Here is a 14,531-nt window from a genome sequence, read left to right on the forward strand (position 1 = left end):
ATAATGGAAAAAAGCCTACGGCACCTGGTATTTCCAGGTGGTCTCCCATCCAGGTACTAACCAGGCCCGACCCTGCTTAGCATCCGAGATCAGATGAGATCGAGCGCATTCAGGGTGATGTGGCCATAGGCGATCTTAAACCCTACTTACAACTCTCTTGACAAAAGCCAAGGTGGTCACCTCGGGCAATCGAGAGGAAAAATACAGCTGGTCGCCAAAGCCAACAACATAATGGAAAAAAGCCTACGGCACCTGGTATTTCCAGGTGGTCTCCCATCCAGGTACTAACCAGGACCGACCCTGCTTAGCATCCAAGATCAGACGAGATCGAGCGCATTCAGGGTGATGTGGCCGTAGGCGATCTTGCACCCTACTTACAACTCTCTTGACAAAAGCCAAGGTGGTCACCTCGGACTATGGAGAGGAAAAATACAGCAGGTCGCCAAAGCCAACAACATAATGGAAAAAAGCCTACGGCACCTGGTATTCCCAGGCGGTCTCCCATCCAGGTACTAACCAGGCCCGACCCTGCTTAGCATCCGAGATCAGACGAGATCGAGCGCATTCAGGGTGATGTGGCCGTAGGCGATCTTGCCTCCTACTTACAACTCTCTTGACAAAAGCCAAGGTGGTCACCTCGGGCTATTGAGAGGAAAAATACAGCAGGTCGCCAAAGCCGACAACATAATGGAAAAAAGCCTACGGCACCTGGTATTCGCAGGCGGTCTCCCATCCAGGTACTAACCAGGCCCGACCCTGCTTAGCATCCGAGATCAGACGAGATCAAGCACATTCAGGGTGATGTGGCCGTAGGCGATCTTGCACCCTACTTACAACTCTCTTAACAAAAGCCAAGGTGGTCACCTCGGGCAATTGAGAGGAAAAATACAGCAGGTAGCCAAAGCCAACAACATAATGGAAAAAAGCCTACGGCACCTGGTATTCCCAGGCGGTCTCCCATCCAGGTACTAACCAGGCCCGACCCTGCTTAGCATCCGAGATCAGACGAGATCGAGCGCATTCAGGGTGATGTGGCCGTAGGCGATCTTGCACCCTACTTACAACTCTCTTGACAAAAGCCAAGGTGGTCACCTCGGGCAATCGAGAGGAAAAATGCAGCAGGTCGCCAAAGCCAACAACATAATGGAAAAAAGCCTACGGCACCTGGTATTTCCAGGTGGTCTCCCATCCAGGTACTAACCAGGCCCGACCCTGCTTAGCATCCGAGATCAGACGAGATCGAGCGCATTCAGGGTGATGTGGCCGTAGGCGATCTTGCATCCTACTTACAACTCTCTTGACAAAAGCCAAGGTGGTCACCTCGGGCAATGGAGAGGAAAAATACAGCAGGTCGCCAAAGCCAACAACATAATGGAAAAAAGCCTACGGCACCTGTTATTCCCAGGCGGTCTCCCATCCAGGTACTAACCAGGCCCGACCATGCTTAGCATCCGAGATCAGACGAGATCGAGCGCATTCAGGGTGATGTGGCCGTAGGCAATCTTGCACTCTACTTACAACTCTCTTGACAAAAGCCAAGGTGGTCACCTCGGACTATGGAGAGGAAAAATACAGCAGGTCGCCAAAGCCAACAACATAATGGAAAAAAGCCTACGGCACCTGGTATTCCCAGGCGGTCTCCCATCCAGGTACTAACCAGGCCCGACCCTGCTTAGCATCCGAGATCAGACGAGATCGAGCGCATTCAGGGTGATGTGGCCGTAGGCGATCTTGCCTCCTACTTACAACTCTCTTGACAAAAGCCAAGGTGGTCACCTCGGGCTATTGAGAGGAAAAATACAGCAGGTCGCCAAAGCCGACAACATAATGGAAAAAAGCCTACGGCACCTGGTATTCGCAGGCGGTCTCCCATCCAGGTACTAACCAGGCCCGACCCTGCTTAGCATCCGAGATCAGACGAGATCGAGCGCATTCAGGGTGATGTGGCCGTAGGCGATCTTGCACCCTACTTACAACTCTCTTGACAAAAGCCAAGGTGGTCACCTCGGGCAATCGAGAGGAAAAATACAGCAGGTCGCCAAAGCCAACAACATAATGGAAAAAAGCCTACGGCACCTGGTATTCCCAGGCGGTCTCCCATCCAGGTACTAACCAGGCCCAACCCTGCTTAGCATCCGAGATCAGACGAGATCGAGCGCATTCAGAGTGTTGTGGCAGCAGGCAATCTTGCACCCTACTTACAACTCTCTTGACAAAAGCCAAGGTGGTCACCTCGGGCAATCGAGAGGAAAAATACAGCAGGTCGCCAAAGCCAACAACATAATGGAAAAAAGCCTACGGCACCTGGTATTCCCAGGCGGTCTCCCATCCAGGTACTAACCAGGCCCGACCCTGCTTAGCATCCAAGATCAGACGAGATCGAGCGCATTCAGGGTGATGTGGCCGTAGGCGATCTTGCACTCTACTTACAACTCTCTTGACAAAAGCCAAGGTGGTCACCTCGGGCAATCGAGAGGAAAAATACAGCAGGTCGCCAAAGCCAACAACATAATGGAAAAAAGCCTACGGCACCTGGTATTTCCAGGTGGTCTCCCATCCAGGTACTAACCAGGCCCGACCCTGCTTAGCATCCGAGATCAGACGAGATCGAGCGCATTCAGGGTGATGTGGCCATAGGCGATCTTGCACCCTACTTACAACTCTCTTGACAAAAGCCAAGGTGGTCACCTCGGGCAATCGAGAGGAAAAATACAGTAGGTCGCCAAAGCCAACAACATAATGGAAAAAAGCCTACGGCACCTGGAATTCCCAGGCGGTCTCCCATCCAGGTACTAACCAGGCCCGACCCTGCTTAGCATCCGAGATCAGATGAGATCGAGCGCATTCAGGGTGATGTGGCCGTAGGCGACCTTGCACCCTACTTACAACTCTCTTAACAAAAGCCAAGGTGGTCACCTCGGGCAATTGAGAGGAAAAATACAGTAGGTCGCCAAAGCCAACAACATAATGGAAAAAAGCCTACGGCACCTGGTATTTCCAGGTGGTCTCCCATCCAGGTACTAACCAGGCCCGACCCTGCTTAGCATCCGAGATCAGATGAGATCGAGCGCATTCAGGGTGATGTGGCCATAGGCGATATTGTACCCTACTTACAACTCTCTTGACAAAAGCCAAGGTGGTCACCTCGGGCAATCGAGAGGAAAAATACAGCAGGTCGCCAAAGCCAACAACATAATGGAAAAAAGCCTACGGCACCTGGTATTCCCAAGCAGTCTCCCATCCAGGTACTAAGCAGGCCCGACCCTGCTTAGCATCCGAGATCAGACGAGATCGAGCGCATTCAGGGTGATGTGGCCGTAGGCAATCTTGCGCTCTACTTACAACTCTCTTGACAAAAGCCAAGGTGGTCACCTCGGACTATGGAGAGGAAAAATACAGCAGGTCGCCAAAGCCAACAACATAATGGAAAAAAGCCTACGGCACCTGGTATTCCCAGGCGGTCTCCCATCCAGGTACTAACCAGGCCCGACCCTGCTTAGCATCCGAGATCAGACGAGATCGAGCGCATTCAGGGTGATGTGGCCGTAGGCGATCTTGCTTCCTACTTACAACTCTCTTGACAAAAGCCAAGGTGGTCACCTCGGGCTATTGAGAGGAAAAATACAGCAGGTCGCCAAAGCCGACAACATAATGGAAAAAAGCCTACGGCACCTGGTATTCGCAGGCGGTCTCCCATCCAGGTACTAACCAGGCCCGACCCTGCTTAGCATCCGAGATCAGACGAGATCGAGCGCATTCAGGGTGATGTGGCCGTTGGCGATCTTGCACCCTACTTACAACTCTCTTGACAAAAGCCAAGGTGGTCACCTCGGGCAATCGAGAGGAAAAATACAGCAGGTCGCCAAAGCCAACAACATAATGGAAAAAAGCCTACGGCACCTGGTATTCCCAGGCGGTCTCCCATCCAGGTACTAACCAGGCCCAACCCTGCTTAGCATCCGAGATCAGACGAGATCGAGCGCATTCAGGGTGATGTGGCCGTAGGCAACCTTGCACCCTACTTACAACTCTCTTAACAAAAGCCAAGGTGGTCACCTCGGGCAAATGGGAGGAAAAATACAGCAGGTAGCCAAAGCCAACAACATAATGGAAAAAAGCCTACGGCACCTGGTATTCCCAGGCGGTCTCCCATCCAGGTACTAACCAGGCCCGACCCTGCTTAGCATCCGAGATCAGACGAGATCGAGCGCATTCAGAGTGATGTGGCCGTAGGCGATCTCGCACTCTACTTACAACTCTCTTGACAAAAGCCAAGGTGGTCACCTCGGGCTATGGAGAGGAAAAATACAGCAGGTCGCCAAAGCCAACAACATAATGGAAAAAAGCCTACGGCACCTGGTATTCCCAGGCGGTCTCCCATCCAGGTACTAACCAGGCCCGACCCTGCTTAGCATCCGAGATCAGACAAGATCGAGCGCATTCAGGGTGATGTGGCCGTAGGCAATCTTGCACTCTACTTACAACTCACTTGACAAAAGCCAAGGTGGTCACCTCGGGCTATGGAGAGGAAAAATACAGCAGGTCGCCAAAGCCAACAACATAATGGAAAAAAGCCTACGGCACCTGGTATTCCCAGGCGGTCTCCCATCCAGGTACTAACCAGGCCTGACCCTGCTTAGCATCCGAGATCAGACGAGATCGAGCGCATTCAGGGTGATGTGGCCGTAGGCGACCTTGCCTCCTACTTACAACTCTCTTGACAAAAGCCAAGATGGTCACCTCGGGCTATTGAGAGGAAAAATACAGCAGGTCGCCAAAGCCAACAACATAATGGAAAAAAGCCTACGGCACCTGGTATTCGCAGGCGGTCTCCCATCCAGGTACTAACCAGGCCCGACGCTGCTTAGCATCCGAGAGCAGACGAGATCGAGCGCATTCAGGGTGATGTGGCCGTAGGCGATCTTGCACCCTACTTACAACTCTCTTGACAAAAGCCAAGGTGGTCACCTCGGGCAATCGAGAGGAAAAATACAGCAGGTCGCCAAAGCCAACAACATAATGGAAAAAAGCCTACGGCACCTGGTATTTCCAGGTGGTCTTCCATCCAGGTACTAACCAGGCCCGACCCTGCTTAGCATCCAAGATCAGACGAGATCGAGCGCATTCAGGGTGATGTGGCTGTAGGCGATCTTGCCCCCTACTTACAACTCTCTTGACAAAAGCCAAGGTGGTCACCTCGGGCTATTGAGAGGAAAAATACAGCAGGTCGCCAAAGCCAACAACATAATGGAAAAAAGCCTACGGCACCTGGTATTCCCAGGCGGTCTCCCATCCAGGTACTAAGCAGGCCCGACCCTGCTTAGCATCCGAGATCAGACGAGATCGAGCGCATTCAGGGTGATGTGGCCGTAGGCGATCTTGCACCCTACTTACAACTCTCTTGACAAAAGCCAAGGTGGTCACCTCGGGCAATCGAGAGGAAAAATACAGTAGGTCGCCAAAGCCAACAACATAATGGAAAAAAGCCTACGGCACCTGGAATTCCCAGGCGGTCTCCCATCCAGGTACTAACCAGGCCCGACCCTGCTTAGCATCCGAGATCAGACGAGATCGAGCGCATTCAGGGTGATTTGGCCGTAGGCAATCTTGCACTCTACTTACAACTCTCTTGACAAAAGCCAAGGTGGTCACCTCGGGCTATGGAGAGGAAAAATACAGCAGGTCGCCAAAGCCAACAACATAATGGAAAAAAGCCTACGGCACCTGGTATTCCCAGGCGGTCTCCCATCCAGGTACTAACCAGGCCCGACCCTGCTTAGCATCCGAGATCAGACGAGATCGAGCGCATTCAGGGTGATGTGGCCGCAGGTAATCTTGCACTCTACTTACAACTCTCTTGACAAAAGCCAAGGTGGTCACCTCGGGCTATGGAGAGGAAAAATACAGCAGGTCGCCAAAGCCAACAACATAATGGAAAAAAGCCTACGGCACCTGGTATTCTCAGGCGGTCTCCCATCCAGGTACTAACCAGGCCTGACCCTGCTTAGCATCCGAGATCAGACGAGATCGAGCGCATTCAGGGTGATGTGGCCGTAGGCGATCTTGCCCCCTACTTACAACTCTCTTGACAAAAGCCAAGGTGGTCACCTCGGGCTATTGAGAGGAAAAATACAGCAGGTCGCCAAAGCCAACAACATAATGGAAAAAAGCCTACGGCACCTGGTATTCGCAGGCGGTCTCCCATCCAGGTACTAACCAGGCCCGACCCTGCTTAGCATCCGAGATCAGACGAGATCGAGCGCATTCAGGGTGATGTGGCCGTAGGCGATCTTGCACCCTACTTACAACTCTCTTGACAAAAGCCAAGGTGGTCACCTCGGGCAATTGAGAGGAAAAATACAGTAGGTCGCCAAAGCCAACAACATAATGGAAAAAAAGCCTACGGCACCTGGTATTTCCAGGTGGTCTCCCATCCAGGTACTAACCAGGCCCGACCCTGCTTAGCATCCGAGATCAGACGAGATCGAGCGCATTCAGGGTGATGTGGCCGTAGGCGATCTTGCACCCTACTTACAACTCTCTTGACAAAAGCCAAGGTGGTCACCTCGGGCAATCGAAAGGAAAAATACAGCTGGTCGCCAAAGCCAACAACATAATGGAAAAAAGCCTACGGCACCTGGTATTCCCAGGCGGTCTCCCATCCAGGTACTAACCAGGCCTGACCCTGCTTAGCATCCGAGATCAGACGAGATCGAGCGCATTCAGGGTGATGTGGCCGTAGGCGATCTTGCCCCCTACTTACAACTCTCTTGACAAAAGCCAAGGTGGTCACCTCGGGCTATTGAGAGGAAAAATACAGCAGGTCGCCAAAGCCAACAACATAATGGAAAAAAGCCTACGGCACCTGGTATTCCCAGGCGGTCTCCCATCCAGGTACTAACCAGGCCCAACCCTGCTTAGCATCCGAGATCAGACGAGATCGAGCGCATTCAGGGTGATGTGGCCGTAGGCGACCTTGCACCCTACTTACAACTCTCTTAACAAAAGCCAAGGTGGTCACCTCGGGCAATTGAGAGGAAAAATACAGCAGGTAGCCAAAGCCAACAACATAATGGAAAAAAGCCTACGGCACCTGGTATTCCCAGGCGGTCTCCCATCCAGGTACTAACCAGGCCCGACCCTGCTTAGCATCCGAGATCAGACGAGATCGAGCGCATTCAGGGTGATGTGGCCGTTGGCGATCTTGCACCCTACTAACAACTCTCTTGACAAAAGCCAAGGTGGTCACCTCGGGCAATCGAGAGGAAAAATACAGTAGGTCGCCAAAGCCAACAACATAATGGAAAAAAGCCTACGGCACCTGGAATTCCCAGGCGGTCTCCCATCCAGGTACTAACCAGGCCCGACCCTGCTTAGCATCCGAGATCAGACGAGATGGAGCGCATTCAGGGTGATGTGGCCGTAGGCAATCTTGCACTCTACTTACAACTCTCTTGACAAAAGCCAAGGTGGTCACCTCGGGCTATGGAGAGGAAAAATACAGCAGGTCGCCAAAGCCAACAACATAATGGAAAAAAGCCTACGGCACCTGGTATTCCCAGGCGGTCTCCCATCCAGGTACTAACCAGGCCTGACCCTGCTTAGCATCCGAGATCAGACGAGATCGAGCGCATTCAGGGTGATGTGGCTGTAGGCGATCTTGCCTCCTACTTACAACTCTCTTGACAAAAGCCAAGGTGGTCACCTCGGGCTTTTGAGAGGAAAAATACAGCAGGTCGCCAAAGCCAACAACATAATGGAAAAAAGCCTACGGCACCTGGTATTTGCAGGCGGTCTCCCATCCAGGTACTAACCAGGCCCGACCCTGCTTAGCATCCAAGATCAGACGAGATCGAGCGCATTCAGGGTGATGTAGCCGTAGGCGATCTTGCCCCCTACTTACAACTCTCTTGACAAAAGCCAAGGTGGTCACCTCGGGCTATTGAGAGGAAAAATACAGCAGGTCGCCAAAGCCAACAGCATAATGGAAAAAAGCCTACGGCACCTGGTATTTGCAGGCGGTCTCCCATCCAGGTACTAACCAGGCCCGACCCTGCTTAGCATCCGAGATCAGACGAGATCGAGCGCATTCAGGGTGATGTGGCCGTAGGCGATCTTGCCCCCTACTTACAACTCTCTTGACAAAAGCCAAGGTGGTCACCTCGGGCTATTGAGAGGAAAAATACAGCAGGTCGCCAAAGCCAACAACATAATGGAAAAAAGCCTACGGCACCTGGTATTTGCAGGCGGTCTCCCATCCAGGTACTAACCAGGCCCGACCCTGCTTAGCATCCAAGATCAGACGAGATCGAGCGCATTCAGGGTGATGTGGCCGTAGGCGAACTTGCACCCTACTTACAACTCTCTTAACAAAAGCCAAGGTGGTCACCTCGGGCAATTGAGAGGAAAAATACAGTAGGTCGCCAAAGCCAACAACATAATGGAAAAAAGCCTACGGCACCTGGTATTTCCAGGTGGTCTCCCATCCAGGTACTAACCAGGCCCGACCCTGCTTAGCATCCGAGATCAGACGAGATGGAGCGCATTCAGGGTGATGTGGCCGTAGGCGATCTTGCACCCTACTTACAACTCTCTTGACAAAAGCCAAGGTGGTCACCTCGGGCAATCGAGAGGAAAAATACAGCTGGTCGCCAAAGCCAACAACATAATGGAAAAAAGCCTACGGCACCTGGTATTTCCAGGTGGTCTCCCATCCAGGTACTAACCCGGCCCGACCCTGCTTAGCATCCGAGATCAGACGAGATCGAGCGCATTCAGGGTGATGTGGCCGTAGGCGATCTTGCACCCTACTTACAACTCTCTTGACAAAAGCCAAGGTGGTCACCTCGGGCAATCGAAAGGAAAAATACAGCTGGTCGCCAAAGCCAACAACATAATGGAAAAAAGCCTACGGCACCTGGTATTCCCAGGCGGTCTCCCATCCAGGTACTAAGCAGGCCCGACCCTGCTTAGCATCCGAGATCAGACGAGATCGAGCGCATTCAGGGTGATGTGGCCGGAGGCGGTCTTGCACCCTACTTACCACTCTCTTGACAAAAGCCAAGGTGGTCACCTCGGGCAATCGAGAGGAAAAATACAGTAGGTCGCCAAAGCCAACAACATAATGGAAAAAAGCCTACGGCACCTGAAATTCCCAGGCGGTCTCCCATCCAGGTACTAACCAGGCCCGACCCTGCTTAGCATTCGAGATCAGAGGAGATCGAGCGCATTCAGGGTGATGTGGCCGTAGGCAATCTTGCACTCTACTTACAACTCTCTTGACAAAAGCCAAGGTGGTCACCTCGGGCTATGGAGAGGAAAAATACAGCAGGTCGCCAAAGCCAACAACATAATGGAAAAAAGCCTATGGCACCTAGTATTCCCAGGCGGTCTCCCATCCAGGTACTAACCAGGCCTGACCCTGCTTAGCATCCGAGATCAGACGAGATCGAGCGCATTCAGGGTGATGTGGCCGTAGGCGATCTTGCCCCCTACTTACAACTCTCTTGACAAAAGCCAAGGTGGTCACCTCGGGCTATTGAGAGGAAAAATACAGCAGGTCGCCAAAGCCAACAACATAATGGAAAAAAGCCTACGGCACCTGGTATTCCCAGGCGGTCTCCCATCCAGGTACTAACCAGGCCCAACCCTGCTTAGCATCCGAGATCAGACGAGATCGAGCGCATTCAGTGTGATGTGGCCGTAGGCGACCTTGCACCCTACTTACAACTCTCTTAACAAAAGCCAAGGTGGTCACCTCGGGCAATTGAGACGAAAAATACAGCAGGTAGCCAAAGCCAACAACATAATGGAAAAAAGCCTACGGCACCTGGTATTCCCAGGCGGTCTCCCATCCAGGTACTAACCAGGCCCGACCCTGCTTAGCATCCGAGATCAGACGAGATCGAGCGCATTCAGGGTGATGTGGCCGTAGGCAATCTTGCACCCTACTTACAACTCTCTTGACAAAAGCCAAGGTGGTCACCTCGGGCAATCGAGAGGAAAAACACAGCAGGTCGCCAAAGCCAACGACATAATGGAAAAAAGCCTACGGCACCTGGTATTCCCAGGCGGTCTCCCATCCAGGTACTAAGCAGGCCCGACCCTGCTTAGCATCCGAGATCAGACGAGATCGAGCGCATTCAGGGTGATGTGGCCGTAGGCGATCTTGCACCCTACTTACAACTCTCTTGACAAAAGCCAAGGTGGTCACCTCGGGCAATCGAGAGGAAAAATACAGTAGGTCGCCAAAGCCAACAACATAATGGAAAAAAGCCTACGGCACCTGGAATTCCCAGGCGGTCTCCCATCCAGGTACTAACCAGGCCCGACCCTGCTTAGCATCCGAGATCAGACGAGATCGAGCGCATTAAGGCTGATTTGGCCGTAGGCAATCTTGCACTCTACTTACAACTCTCTTGACAAAAGCCAAGGTGGTCACCTCGGGCTATGGAGAGGAAAAATACAGCAGGTCGCCAAAGCCAACAACATAATGGAAAAAAGCCGACGGCACCTGGTATTCCCAGGCGGTCTCCCATCCAGGTACTAACCAGGGCCGACCCTGCTTAGCATCCGAGATCAGACGAGATCGAGCGCATTCAGGGTGATGTGGCCGCAGGTAATCTTGCACTCTACTTACAACTCTCTTGACAAAAGCCAAGGTGGTCACCCCGGGCTATGGAGAGGAAAAATACAGCAGGTCGCCAAAGCCAACAACATAATGGAAAAAAGCCTACGGCACCTGGTATTCCCAGGCGGTCTCCCATCCAGGTACTAACCAGGCCTGACCCTGCTTAGCATCCGAGATCAGACGAGATCGAGCGCATTCAGGGTGATGTGGCCGTAGGCGATCTTGCACCCTACTTACAACTCTCTTGACAAAAGCCAAGGTGGTCACCTCGGGCAATCGAGAGGAAAAATACAGCTGGTCGCCAAAGCCAACAACATAATGGAAAAAAGCCTACGGCACCTGGTATTCCCAGGCGGTCTCCCATCCAGGTACTAAGCAGGCCCGACCCTGCTTAGCATCCGAGATCAGACGAGATCGAGCGCATTCAGGGTGATGTGGCCGTAGGTGATCTTGCACCCTACTTGCAACTCTCTTGACAAAAGCCAAGGTGGTCACCTCGGGCAAACGAGAGGAAAAATACAGCAGGTCGCCAAAGCCAACAACATAATGGAAAAAAGCCTACGGCACCTGGTATTCCCAGGCGGTCTCCCATCCAAGTACTAACCAGGCCCAACCCTGCTTAGCATCCGAGATCAGACGAGATCGAGCTCATTCAGGGTGATGTGGCCGTAGGCGAACTTGCACCCTACTTACAACTCTCTTAACAAAAGCCAAGGTGGTCACCTCGGGCAATTGAGAGGAAAAATACAGTAGGTCGCCAAAGCCAACAACATAATGGAAAAAAAGCCTACGGCACCTGGTATTTCCAGGTGGTCTCCCATCCAGGTACTAACCAGGCCCGACCCTGCTTAGCATCCGAGATCAGACGAGATCGAGCGCATTCAGGGTGATGTGGCCGTAGGCGATCTTGCACCCTACTTACAACTCTCTTGACAAAAGCCAAGGTGGTCACCTCGGGCAATCGAGAGGAAAAATACAGCTGGTCGCCAAAGCCAACAACATAATGGAAAAAAGCCTACGGCACCTGGTATTCCCAGGCGGTCTCCCATCCAGGTACTAACCAGGGCCGACCCTGCTTAGCATCCGAGATCAGACGAGATCGAGCGCATTCAGGGTGATGTGGCCGCAAGTAATCTTGTGCTCTACTTACAACTCTCTTGACAAAAGCCAAGGTGGTCACCTCGGGCTATGGAGAGGAAAAATACAGCAGGTCGCCAAAGCCAACAACATAATGGAAAAAAGCCTACGGCACCTGGTATTCCCAGGCGGTCTCCCATCCAGGTACTAACCAGGCCTGACCCTGCTTAGCATCCGAGATCAGACGAGATCGAGCGCATTCAGGGTGATGTGGCCATAGGCGATCTTGCCCCCTACTTACAACTCTCTTGACAAAAGCCAAGGTGGTCACCTCGGGCTATTGAGAGGAAAAATACAGCAGGTCGCCAAATTCAACAACATAATGGAAAAAAGCCTACGGCACCTGGTATTCGCAGGCGGTCTCCCATCCAGGTACTAACCAGGCCCGACCCTGCTTAGCATCCGAGATCAGACGAGATCGAGCGCATTCAGGGTGATGTGGCCGTAGGCGATCTTGCACCCTACTTACAACTCTCTTGACAAAAGCCAAGGTGGTCACCTCGGGCAATCGAGAGGAAAAATACAGCTGGTCGCCAAAGCCAACAACATAATGGAAAAAAGCCTACGGCACCTGGTATTCCCAGGCGGTCTCCCATCCAGGTACTAAGCAGGCCCGACCCTGCTTAGCATCCGAGATCAGACGAGATCGAGCGCATTCAGGGTGATGTGGCCGTAGGTGATCTTGCACCCTACTTACAACTCTCTTGACAAAAGCCAAGGTGGTCACCTCGGGCAATCGAGAGGAAAAATACAGCAGGTCGCCAAAGCCAACAAAATAATGGAAGAAAGCCTACGGCACATAGTATTCCCAGGTGGTCTCCCATCCAGGTACTAACAAGGCCCGACCCTGCTTAGCATCCGAGATCAGACGAGATCGAGCGCATTCAGGGGGATGTGGCCATAAGCTATCTTGCACCCTACTTAGAACTCTCTTGACAAAAGCCAAGGTGGTCACCTCGGGCAATCGAGAGGAAAAATACAGCAGGTCGCCAAAGCCAACAACATAATGGAAAAAAGCCTACGGCACCTGGTATTTCCAGGTGGTCTCCCATCCAGGTACTAACCAGGCCCGACCCTGCTTAGCATCCGAGATCAGACGAGATCGAGCGCATTCAGGGTGATGTGGCCGTAGGCGATCTTGCACCCTACTTACAACTCTCTTGACAAAAGCCAAGGTGGTCACCTCGGGCAATCGAGAGGAAAAACACAGCAGGTCGCCAAAGCCAACGACATAATGGAAAAAAGCCTACGGCACCTGGTATTCCCAGGCGGTCTCACATCCAGGTACTAACCAGGCCCGACCCTGCTTAGCGTCCGAGATCAGATGAGATCGAGCGCATTCAGAGTGTTGTGGCAGTAGGCAATCTTGCACCCTACTTACAACTCTCTTGACAAAAGCCAAGGTGGTCACCTCGGGCAAACGAGAGGAAAAATACAGCAGGTCGCCAAAGCCAACAACATAATGGAAAAAAGCCTACGGCACCTGGTATTCCCAGGCGGTCTCCCATCCAGGTACTAACCAGGCCCGACCCTGCTTAGCATCCGAGATCAGACGAGATCGAGCGCATTCAGGGTGATGTGGCCGTAGGCAATCTTGCACTCTACTTAGAACTCTCTTGACAAAAGCCAAGGTGGTCACCTCGGGCTATGGAGAGGAAAAATACAGCAGGTCGCCAAAGCCAACAACATAATGGAAAAAAGCCTACGGCACCTGGTATTCCCGGGCGGTCTCCCATCTAGGTACTAACCAGGCCCGACCCTGCTTAGCATCCGAGATCAGATGAGATCGAGCGCATTCAGGGTGATGTGGCCGTAGGCGATCTTGCACCCTACTTACAACTCTCTTGACAAAAGCCAAGGTGGTCACCTCGGGCAATCGAGAGGAAAAATACAGCTGGTCGCCAAAGCCAACAACATAATGGAAAAAAGCCTACGGCACCTGGTATTCCCAGGCGGTCTCCCATCCAGGTACTAAGCAGGCCTGACCCTGCTTAGCATCCGAGATGAGACGAGATCGAGCGCATTCAGGGTGATGTGGCCGTAGGCGATCTTGTACCCTACTTACAACTCTCTTGACAAAAGCCAAGGTGGTCACCTCGGGCAATCGAGAGGAAAAATACAGCTGGTCACCAAAGCCAACAACATAATGGAAAAAAGCCTACGGCACCTGGTATTCCCAGGCGGTCTCCCATCCAGGTACTAAGCAGGCCCGACCCTGCTTAGCATCCGAGATCAGACGAGATCGAGCGCATTCAGGGTGATGTGGCCGTAGGCGATCTTGCACCCTACTTACAACTCTCTTGACAAAAGCCAAGGTGGTCACCTCGGACAATCGAGAGGAAAAATACAGCAGGTCGCCAAAGCCAACAACATAATGGAAAAAAGCCTACGGCACCGCGTATTCCCAGGCGGTCTCCCATCCAGATACTAACCAGGCCCGACCCTGCTTAGCATCCGAGATCAGACAAGATCGAGCGCATTCAGGGTGATGTGGCCGTAGGCAATCTTGCACCCTACTTACAACTCTCTTGACAAAAGCCAAGGTGGTCACCTCGGGCAATCGAGAGGAAAAATACAGCAGGTCGCCAAAGCCAACAACATAATGGAAGAAAGCCTACGGCACATAGTATTCCCAGGCGGTCTCCCATCCAGGTACTAACAAGGCCTGACCCTGCTTAGCATCCGAGATCAGACGAGATCGAGCGCATTCAGGGTGATGTGGCCGTAGGCGATCTTGCACCCTACTTACAACTCTCTTGACAAA

At 52.5% G+C, this 14,531-nt stretch overlaps 49 non-coding genes and 15 pseudogenes across 49 annotated transcripts; all 64 read right to left on the minus strand.

The window, feature by feature from the left end:
- Positions 1-12: 12 nt before the first annotated feature.
- Positions 13-131, minus strand: LOC143951052 (5S ribosomal RNA). Its single transcript, XR_013266360.1, has one exon. It is a non-coding gene; the product is annotated as a 5S ribosomal RNA (ribosomal RNA).
- Positions 132-240: 109 nt separating this feature from the next.
- On the minus strand, positions 241-359 carry LOC143943966 (5S ribosomal RNA; annotated as a pseudogene).
- A 109-nt stretch (positions 360-468) lies between these two features.
- Positions 469-587, minus strand: LOC143954138 (5S ribosomal RNA). Its single transcript, XR_013269156.1, has one exon. It is a non-coding gene; the product is annotated as a 5S ribosomal RNA (ribosomal RNA).
- A 109-nt stretch (positions 588-696) lies between these two features.
- LOC143954173 (5S ribosomal RNA) lies at positions 697-815 on the minus strand. Its single transcript, XR_013269188.1, has one exon. It is a non-coding gene; the product is annotated as a 5S ribosomal RNA (ribosomal RNA).
- Positions 816-924: 109 nt separating this feature from the next.
- Positions 925-1,043, minus strand: LOC143954150 (5S ribosomal RNA). Its single transcript, XR_013269167.1, has one exon. It is a non-coding gene; the product is annotated as a 5S ribosomal RNA (ribosomal RNA).
- A 109-nt stretch (positions 1,044-1,152) lies between these two features.
- On the minus strand, positions 1,153-1,271 carry LOC143950894 (5S ribosomal RNA). The gene has a single exon (XR_013266217.1). It is a non-coding gene; the product is annotated as a 5S ribosomal RNA (ribosomal RNA).
- Positions 1,272-1,380: 109 nt separating this feature from the next.
- On the minus strand, positions 1,381-1,499 carry LOC143952927 (5S ribosomal RNA). The gene has a single exon (XR_013268057.1). It is a non-coding gene; the product is annotated as a 5S ribosomal RNA (ribosomal RNA).
- A 109-nt stretch (positions 1,500-1,608) lies between these two features.
- Positions 1,609-1,727, minus strand: LOC143954162 (5S ribosomal RNA). The gene has a single exon (XR_013269178.1). It is a non-coding gene; the product is annotated as a 5S ribosomal RNA (ribosomal RNA).
- Positions 1,728-1,836: 109 nt separating this feature from the next.
- Positions 1,837-1,955, minus strand: LOC143951071 (5S ribosomal RNA). The gene has a single exon (XR_013266377.1). It is a non-coding gene; the product is annotated as a 5S ribosomal RNA (ribosomal RNA).
- A 109-nt stretch (positions 1,956-2,064) lies between these two features.
- Positions 2,065-2,183, minus strand: LOC143943870 (5S ribosomal RNA; annotated as a pseudogene).
- A 109-nt stretch (positions 2,184-2,292) lies between these two features.
- On the minus strand, positions 2,293-2,411 carry LOC143950802 (5S ribosomal RNA). The gene has a single exon (XR_013266135.1). It is a non-coding gene; the product is annotated as a 5S ribosomal RNA (ribosomal RNA).
- A 109-nt stretch (positions 2,412-2,520) lies between these two features.
- On the minus strand, positions 2,521-2,639 carry LOC143951909 (5S ribosomal RNA). Its single transcript, XR_013267137.1, has one exon. It is a non-coding gene; the product is annotated as a 5S ribosomal RNA (ribosomal RNA).
- Positions 2,640-2,748: 109 nt separating this feature from the next.
- On the minus strand, positions 2,749-2,867 carry LOC143950263 (5S ribosomal RNA). The gene has a single exon (XR_013265682.1). It is a non-coding gene; the product is annotated as a 5S ribosomal RNA (ribosomal RNA).
- A 109-nt stretch (positions 2,868-2,976) lies between these two features.
- Positions 2,977-3,095, minus strand: LOC143951055 (5S ribosomal RNA). The gene has a single exon (XR_013266362.1). It is a non-coding gene; the product is annotated as a 5S ribosomal RNA (ribosomal RNA).
- A 109-nt stretch (positions 3,096-3,204) lies between these two features.
- LOC143953670 (5S ribosomal RNA) lies at positions 3,205-3,323 on the minus strand. The gene has a single exon (XR_013268730.1). It is a non-coding gene; the product is annotated as a 5S ribosomal RNA (ribosomal RNA).
- Positions 3,324-3,432: 109 nt separating this feature from the next.
- LOC143954174 (5S ribosomal RNA) lies at positions 3,433-3,551 on the minus strand. Its single transcript, XR_013269189.1, has one exon. It is a non-coding gene; the product is annotated as a 5S ribosomal RNA (ribosomal RNA).
- Positions 3,552-3,660: 109 nt separating this feature from the next.
- Positions 3,661-3,779, minus strand: LOC143952758 (5S ribosomal RNA). The gene has a single exon (XR_013267904.1). It is a non-coding gene; the product is annotated as a 5S ribosomal RNA (ribosomal RNA).
- Positions 3,780-3,888: 109 nt separating this feature from the next.
- LOC143950214 (5S ribosomal RNA) lies at positions 3,889-4,007 on the minus strand. Its single transcript, XR_013265637.1, has one exon. It is a non-coding gene; the product is annotated as a 5S ribosomal RNA (ribosomal RNA).
- A 109-nt stretch (positions 4,008-4,116) lies between these two features.
- LOC143948264 (5S ribosomal RNA) lies at positions 4,117-4,235 on the minus strand. Its single transcript, XR_013265381.1, has one exon. It is a non-coding gene; the product is annotated as a 5S ribosomal RNA (ribosomal RNA).
- Positions 4,236-4,344: 109 nt separating this feature from the next.
- Positions 4,345-4,463, minus strand: LOC143951165 (5S ribosomal RNA). The gene has a single exon (XR_013266462.1). It is a non-coding gene; the product is annotated as a 5S ribosomal RNA (ribosomal RNA).
- Positions 4,464-4,572: 109 nt separating this feature from the next.
- LOC143951411 (5S ribosomal RNA) lies at positions 4,573-4,691 on the minus strand. The gene has a single exon (XR_013266686.1). It is a non-coding gene; the product is annotated as a 5S ribosomal RNA (ribosomal RNA).
- A 109-nt stretch (positions 4,692-4,800) lies between these two features.
- On the minus strand, positions 4,801-4,919 carry LOC143944760 (5S ribosomal RNA; annotated as a pseudogene).
- Positions 4,920-5,028: 109 nt separating this feature from the next.
- Positions 5,029-5,147, minus strand: LOC143945741 (5S ribosomal RNA; annotated as a pseudogene).
- A 109-nt stretch (positions 5,148-5,256) lies between these two features.
- On the minus strand, positions 5,257-5,375 carry LOC143951011 (5S ribosomal RNA). Its single transcript, XR_013266323.1, has one exon. It is a non-coding gene; the product is annotated as a 5S ribosomal RNA (ribosomal RNA).
- Positions 5,376-5,484: 109 nt separating this feature from the next.
- On the minus strand, positions 5,485-5,603 carry LOC143943565 (5S ribosomal RNA). Its single transcript, XR_013264946.1, has one exon. It is a non-coding gene; the product is annotated as a 5S ribosomal RNA (ribosomal RNA).
- Positions 5,604-5,712: 109 nt separating this feature from the next.
- On the minus strand, positions 5,713-5,831 carry LOC143951632 (5S ribosomal RNA). Its single transcript, XR_013266886.1, has one exon. It is a non-coding gene; the product is annotated as a 5S ribosomal RNA (ribosomal RNA).
- Positions 5,832-5,940: 109 nt separating this feature from the next.
- LOC143953525 (5S ribosomal RNA) lies at positions 5,941-6,059 on the minus strand. The gene has a single exon (XR_013268599.1). It is a non-coding gene; the product is annotated as a 5S ribosomal RNA (ribosomal RNA).
- Positions 6,060-6,168: 109 nt separating this feature from the next.
- LOC143951073 (5S ribosomal RNA) lies at positions 6,169-6,287 on the minus strand. The gene has a single exon (XR_013266379.1). It is a non-coding gene; the product is annotated as a 5S ribosomal RNA (ribosomal RNA).
- A 110-nt stretch (positions 6,288-6,397) lies between these two features.
- Positions 6,398-6,516, minus strand: LOC143950895 (5S ribosomal RNA). The gene has a single exon (XR_013266218.1). It is a non-coding gene; the product is annotated as a 5S ribosomal RNA (ribosomal RNA).
- Positions 6,517-6,625: 109 nt separating this feature from the next.
- LOC143951412 (5S ribosomal RNA) lies at positions 6,626-6,744 on the minus strand. Its single transcript, XR_013266687.1, has one exon. It is a non-coding gene; the product is annotated as a 5S ribosomal RNA (ribosomal RNA).
- Positions 6,745-6,853: 109 nt separating this feature from the next.
- Positions 6,854-6,972, minus strand: LOC143950226 (5S ribosomal RNA). The gene has a single exon (XR_013265648.1). It is a non-coding gene; the product is annotated as a 5S ribosomal RNA (ribosomal RNA).
- A 109-nt stretch (positions 6,973-7,081) lies between these two features.
- On the minus strand, positions 7,082-7,200 carry LOC143950242 (5S ribosomal RNA). The gene has a single exon (XR_013265663.1). It is a non-coding gene; the product is annotated as a 5S ribosomal RNA (ribosomal RNA).
- Positions 7,201-7,309: 109 nt separating this feature from the next.
- Positions 7,310-7,428, minus strand: LOC143953529 (5S ribosomal RNA). Its single transcript, XR_013268602.1, has one exon. It is a non-coding gene; the product is annotated as a 5S ribosomal RNA (ribosomal RNA).
- A 109-nt stretch (positions 7,429-7,537) lies between these two features.
- On the minus strand, positions 7,538-7,656 carry LOC143954377 (5S ribosomal RNA). The gene has a single exon (XR_013269374.1). It is a non-coding gene; the product is annotated as a 5S ribosomal RNA (ribosomal RNA).
- Positions 7,657-7,765: 109 nt separating this feature from the next.
- Positions 7,766-7,884, minus strand: LOC143945038 (5S ribosomal RNA; annotated as a pseudogene).
- A 109-nt stretch (positions 7,885-7,993) lies between these two features.
- Positions 7,994-8,112, minus strand: LOC143953747 (5S ribosomal RNA). Its single transcript, XR_013268801.1, has one exon. It is a non-coding gene; the product is annotated as a 5S ribosomal RNA (ribosomal RNA).
- Positions 8,113-8,221: 109 nt separating this feature from the next.
- Positions 8,222-8,340, minus strand: LOC143944194 (5S ribosomal RNA; annotated as a pseudogene).
- A 109-nt stretch (positions 8,341-8,449) lies between these two features.
- LOC143943974 (5S ribosomal RNA) lies at positions 8,450-8,568 on the minus strand (annotated as a pseudogene).
- Positions 8,569-8,677: 109 nt separating this feature from the next.
- Positions 8,678-8,796, minus strand: LOC143950828 (5S ribosomal RNA). The gene has a single exon (XR_013266159.1). It is a non-coding gene; the product is annotated as a 5S ribosomal RNA (ribosomal RNA).
- A 109-nt stretch (positions 8,797-8,905) lies between these two features.
- On the minus strand, positions 8,906-9,024 carry LOC143954476 (5S ribosomal RNA). Its single transcript, XR_013269464.1, has one exon. It is a non-coding gene; the product is annotated as a 5S ribosomal RNA (ribosomal RNA).
- A 109-nt stretch (positions 9,025-9,133) lies between these two features.
- Positions 9,134-9,252, minus strand: LOC143950821 (5S ribosomal RNA). The gene has a single exon (XR_013266152.1). It is a non-coding gene; the product is annotated as a 5S ribosomal RNA (ribosomal RNA).
- Positions 9,253-9,361: 109 nt separating this feature from the next.
- On the minus strand, positions 9,362-9,480 carry LOC143944161 (5S ribosomal RNA; annotated as a pseudogene).
- A 109-nt stretch (positions 9,481-9,589) lies between these two features.
- On the minus strand, positions 9,590-9,708 carry LOC143950520 (5S ribosomal RNA). The gene has a single exon (XR_013265880.1). It is a non-coding gene; the product is annotated as a 5S ribosomal RNA (ribosomal RNA).
- Positions 9,709-9,817: 109 nt separating this feature from the next.
- LOC143954186 (5S ribosomal RNA) lies at positions 9,818-9,936 on the minus strand. Its single transcript, XR_013269200.1, has one exon. It is a non-coding gene; the product is annotated as a 5S ribosomal RNA (ribosomal RNA).
- A 109-nt stretch (positions 9,937-10,045) lies between these two features.
- LOC143951012 (5S ribosomal RNA) lies at positions 10,046-10,164 on the minus strand. Its single transcript, XR_013266324.1, has one exon. It is a non-coding gene; the product is annotated as a 5S ribosomal RNA (ribosomal RNA).
- Positions 10,165-10,273: 109 nt separating this feature from the next.
- LOC143953429 (5S ribosomal RNA) lies at positions 10,274-10,392 on the minus strand. The gene has a single exon (XR_013268512.1). It is a non-coding gene; the product is annotated as a 5S ribosomal RNA (ribosomal RNA).
- Positions 10,393-10,501: 109 nt separating this feature from the next.
- On the minus strand, positions 10,502-10,620 carry LOC143944839 (5S ribosomal RNA; annotated as a pseudogene).
- Positions 10,621-10,729: 109 nt separating this feature from the next.
- On the minus strand, positions 10,730-10,848 carry LOC143951414 (5S ribosomal RNA). The gene has a single exon (XR_013266689.1). It is a non-coding gene; the product is annotated as a 5S ribosomal RNA (ribosomal RNA).
- Positions 10,849-10,957: 109 nt separating this feature from the next.
- On the minus strand, positions 10,958-11,076 carry LOC143952947 (5S ribosomal RNA). The gene has a single exon (XR_013268075.1). It is a non-coding gene; the product is annotated as a 5S ribosomal RNA (ribosomal RNA).
- A 109-nt stretch (positions 11,077-11,185) lies between these two features.
- LOC143950281 (5S ribosomal RNA) lies at positions 11,186-11,304 on the minus strand. The gene has a single exon (XR_013265697.1). It is a non-coding gene; the product is annotated as a 5S ribosomal RNA (ribosomal RNA).
- Positions 11,305-11,414: 110 nt separating this feature from the next.
- On the minus strand, positions 11,415-11,533 carry LOC143950896 (5S ribosomal RNA). Its single transcript, XR_013266219.1, has one exon. It is a non-coding gene; the product is annotated as a 5S ribosomal RNA (ribosomal RNA).
- Positions 11,534-11,642: 109 nt separating this feature from the next.
- LOC143944012 (5S ribosomal RNA) lies at positions 11,643-11,761 on the minus strand (annotated as a pseudogene).
- Positions 11,762-11,870: 109 nt separating this feature from the next.
- LOC143952432 (5S ribosomal RNA) lies at positions 11,871-11,989 on the minus strand. The gene has a single exon (XR_013267610.1). It is a non-coding gene; the product is annotated as a 5S ribosomal RNA (ribosomal RNA).
- A 109-nt stretch (positions 11,990-12,098) lies between these two features.
- LOC143951074 (5S ribosomal RNA) lies at positions 12,099-12,217 on the minus strand. Its single transcript, XR_013266380.1, has one exon. It is a non-coding gene; the product is annotated as a 5S ribosomal RNA (ribosomal RNA).
- A 109-nt stretch (positions 12,218-12,326) lies between these two features.
- LOC143952948 (5S ribosomal RNA) lies at positions 12,327-12,445 on the minus strand. The gene has a single exon (XR_013268076.1). It is a non-coding gene; the product is annotated as a 5S ribosomal RNA (ribosomal RNA).
- A 109-nt stretch (positions 12,446-12,554) lies between these two features.
- LOC143945796 (5S ribosomal RNA) lies at positions 12,555-12,673 on the minus strand (annotated as a pseudogene).
- A 109-nt stretch (positions 12,674-12,782) lies between these two features.
- Positions 12,783-12,901, minus strand: LOC143950897 (5S ribosomal RNA). The gene has a single exon (XR_013266220.1). It is a non-coding gene; the product is annotated as a 5S ribosomal RNA (ribosomal RNA).
- Positions 12,902-13,010: 109 nt separating this feature from the next.
- Positions 13,011-13,129, minus strand: LOC143945517 (5S ribosomal RNA; annotated as a pseudogene).
- A 109-nt stretch (positions 13,130-13,238) lies between these two features.
- Positions 13,239-13,357, minus strand: LOC143954198 (5S ribosomal RNA). The gene has a single exon (XR_013269212.1). It is a non-coding gene; the product is annotated as a 5S ribosomal RNA (ribosomal RNA).
- A 109-nt stretch (positions 13,358-13,466) lies between these two features.
- LOC143945759 (5S ribosomal RNA) lies at positions 13,467-13,585 on the minus strand. The gene has a single exon (XR_013265148.1). It is a non-coding gene; the product is annotated as a 5S ribosomal RNA (ribosomal RNA).
- Positions 13,586-13,694: 109 nt separating this feature from the next.
- Positions 13,695-13,813, minus strand: LOC143946534 (5S ribosomal RNA; annotated as a pseudogene).
- A 109-nt stretch (positions 13,814-13,922) lies between these two features.
- LOC143951013 (5S ribosomal RNA) lies at positions 13,923-14,041 on the minus strand. The gene has a single exon (XR_013266325.1). It is a non-coding gene; the product is annotated as a 5S ribosomal RNA (ribosomal RNA).
- A 109-nt stretch (positions 14,042-14,150) lies between these two features.
- Positions 14,151-14,269, minus strand: LOC143945086 (5S ribosomal RNA; annotated as a pseudogene).
- A 109-nt stretch (positions 14,270-14,378) lies between these two features.
- Positions 14,379-14,497, minus strand: LOC143945681 (5S ribosomal RNA; annotated as a pseudogene).
- Between the last annotated feature and the right edge of the window lie 34 nt (positions 14,498-14,531).

The sequence above is a fragment of the Lithobates pipiens genome, unplaced genomic scaffold, assembly GCF_037356315.1.
Source record: "Lithobates pipiens isolate NorthernLeopardFrog02 unplaced genomic scaffold, aLitPip1_a1.2 Scaffold_30, whole genome shotgun sequence".
In the NCBI taxonomy this organism is placed as follows: Eukaryota; Metazoa; Chordata; class Amphibia; order Anura; family Ranidae; genus Lithobates; species Lithobates pipiens.